At 48.1% G+C, this 2,893-nt stretch overlaps 1 pseudogene; it reads left to right on the top strand.

The window, feature by feature from the left end:
- Nucleotides 1-1,352: 1,352 nt before the first annotated feature.
- On the top strand, nt 1,353-2,165 carry LOC101660984 (annotated as a pseudogene).
- The last annotated feature ends 728 nt before the right edge of the window (nt 2,166-2,893 follow it).

The raw sequence follows: 2,893 nt of genomic DNA, 5'->3' as shown, positions 1-2,893 counted from the left end.
TGGGTGGATTTGAACTATGAACCTTTCCGCTAATAGCTAAACACTTCATTGTGCCACACATCCGGTTTCAGGCATCAGGAATGCTTCTACTATGCCAAAAAGTGTGGGAAAGAGGGATCCCTCACCCTCTGAGAGCTTCGCAACCTGGGAAATCTCTGAGCTGGCAGTGGAGGAGCTAACTCCTCATACGTGCCAAATCACAAGGAACAGCAGGAAGAACTAGTCCAGATGTGTGCCTATAAAAGTAACTTGAAGAGAGGGGTCTACAACTCTGAACGATTACTAGTTGTGGTGAAGTGAAACTACCTGGTATGGTTTTTCTGTCCATGTCTTTGTAGTTCCCACCAAATGATGGAGTGGGACCATGCAAACAGGATGTGTAAAACGCTAGTGCGAGGAGATTAGTCAGTGTTGCCATTCCACTGGGCATAAAACAGCCATCTCAGAAGCAAGATGAGAAAGAAGCCAAAGACCACCTACAGGGCACAGGCAAGATCCCTGCCAAGCATAGATCCCTGTCTGCCCAGAGACTCTTTGGTACATCCTAGGAGATTATTAGCGTATGACTAAGAAATTTCAATACAAGTGAACAGATGGTAATTTCAGAATTATTTACCAGGCTGGATCAGACTATCAGGAACCAAGACACACCTAGTTTACTGTAAACGATGGAAAATTATTGTAAAGTAGCACAGGGGAAGTCAAGGTGTGAGGAAACACTCCCCATTGCCTTATGACCAGGGATTAGGAACACTGGAGGGCTGATGATTTATAGGAGCTGTTGTGTGAGGTTTGCTCCAACAATATTTCTCCCATAATATACAGGTACCCAATGTGCCATCCTCCAAGATTTTCAATGGCCATCAATCCACGGGTCAACATTCATGCTTCTTCGGGTGAGCTGTGCAGGTGGTGTAGTGAGTTCACACTGGATTCCTAACTGGAAAGTCAGCTGTGCAGACTCGGTGGGAGAAAGATGACGCTTTCTGCTCCTGGGAAGATTTATGAGCTCAGCTTATGCTCTTCTTGGTCTGGTAGTTTCTTCTTAGTGATGACTTGACTTCTTCAATGATTGCTGCTCTTAAGGATTCCTTCTTACTACCTTCTTTAAGGCTTTTGGTTGTGTTGACCCAACAAAAGACTTCTCTATGTGGTTCCTTCACATATGCCAAGTGGGAGGGTCTAATAGGTTGGTATGATCATTGGTACACAGCATCCTCTTGGCCAGAGTCAGACCAGGATACCTTGTAGGTTTCTGGCCAGCATTGAACTCTGTTTGGGGTCAGTGAATGGACACAGATCTATCTATCCTGTTCCAATGAGCTAGGGAAGCAAGAATCTGTGGTACGAAAATGACCCAGTACGAGTAAGGGCATTCTCAAAAGGATGTGACAACTATAAGAAATACCACAGTGGATCTACAAAAAGCACAATTCCCGAAGCTCGCCCTGTGGCCCCATGGATCTGTGTCTTGCTTCAACAGTGTTTGAACAGAATAGATCCGGGGACTCCCTGCGTCCAACCTTCCCCACTCTCCAGTTTTCTTCCCAGACGTCCCCTTCGGGACCATCTTCTTGACCATCCCTCTGATTGGGACCAGTGAACACTTCTATTTTGTGTGTGGTGACCTCCAAACTGACCCATCAGGAGCTCTCAGATCTGTCAGAATTATTCCGCTGAAGCTGAGGCTGGTGTCCACCCTCTGGTCAACCTGCCTTTGCGGGCCTCTGACACCTACCTCACTCTGGGCTGCTTTTTCGACCACGACGACGTGGCCTTGGAAGGCGGGGGACACTTCTTCCACCAGCTGGCATAGGAGAAGAGCAAGGGCCGAGCATCTCTGGAAGATGCAGAACCAGCGCGGTGGCTGTGCCCTCCTCCTGGGTATGCAGAAGCCCCCCAAGATGAGCTGGGTGGACCCTGGACACCATGGAGGCTGCCCTGGCCCTGGAGAAGACCCTCAACCAGGCCCTTCTGCACCTGCACGCTGTGGGGTCCACTCACACAGACCCCACATCTCGGTGACTTCCTAGAAAATCATTTCCTGGAGGAGGAGGTGCAAGTCCTCAAAACGATGGGCGACCCCCTGACTCACCTCTGCAGGCTGGCCAGCCCCCAGGCCGAGCGAGGATCTCCTCGAGGGGCTCAGCCTCCAACACGACTAGGAACCTGTGGCGCCCACCCACCTGCGAGGGGCCCTCTGCCTGCCCCCTGCCGGCCTTAGCCCCTCTCTCCCTGACCCTGCCCTGCCAGCTGCAGCTCCACTGCCCTCCAGCCCCTCCCCCAAGCCAGGGACCAAACGGAAACAATAAAGCTTCCTTTTGCAGCAAATGAAAAAAGAAAGAAAGAAAAGCAAAGAAACCACAATTCCTATCCAAATCCCAAGTTCATTTTTTAAAGAAATGGAAAAATTAATTACCAACTTCATATGAAAAGGTCTAGGATAAGCAAAGAGATACCCCAAAAGAAGGGGGGGAAAGGCGGCCTTGCACGACACAAACTTAAAGCCTGCGAGACAGCCACAGTCGTCAAAACAACCTGGTGTTGGTACAATGATAGACAATAGATCAGTTGAACATGATGTAAAACTTGGGGATAAAAAAAACAGCCACCTACAGGTAACTGATTTTCAACAAAGGACCGAAAGTCTTTAAATGGAAAGGAGAGACCCTCTTCGACAAGTATGCTAGAAAAATTGGTTCTTCATATTTGAAACAATGAAACAGGACCTATGCCCCACTTCATGCACAACAATGAACTTAAGATGGATTATAGATTTAAATACAAATCCTAGAGCTAGAGGATCAAAAATGAGAAAATTGGAACAAGCTTAAGGGCCTTATTGTAGGGCATACAGAGACTACCAAATATAATAAAGGAAGCGCTTACGGTG

The sequence above is a fragment of the Echinops telfairi genome, unplaced genomic scaffold (assembly GCF_000313985.2).
Source record: "Echinops telfairi isolate 266 unplaced genomic scaffold, ASM31398v2 ScPeMD7_3533;HRSCAF=4204_0, whole genome shotgun sequence".
In the NCBI taxonomy this organism is placed as follows: Eukaryota; Metazoa; Chordata; class Mammalia; order Afrosoricida; family Tenrecidae; genus Echinops; species Echinops telfairi.
This window is presented reverse-complemented; position numbering and strand designations above follow the sequence as displayed.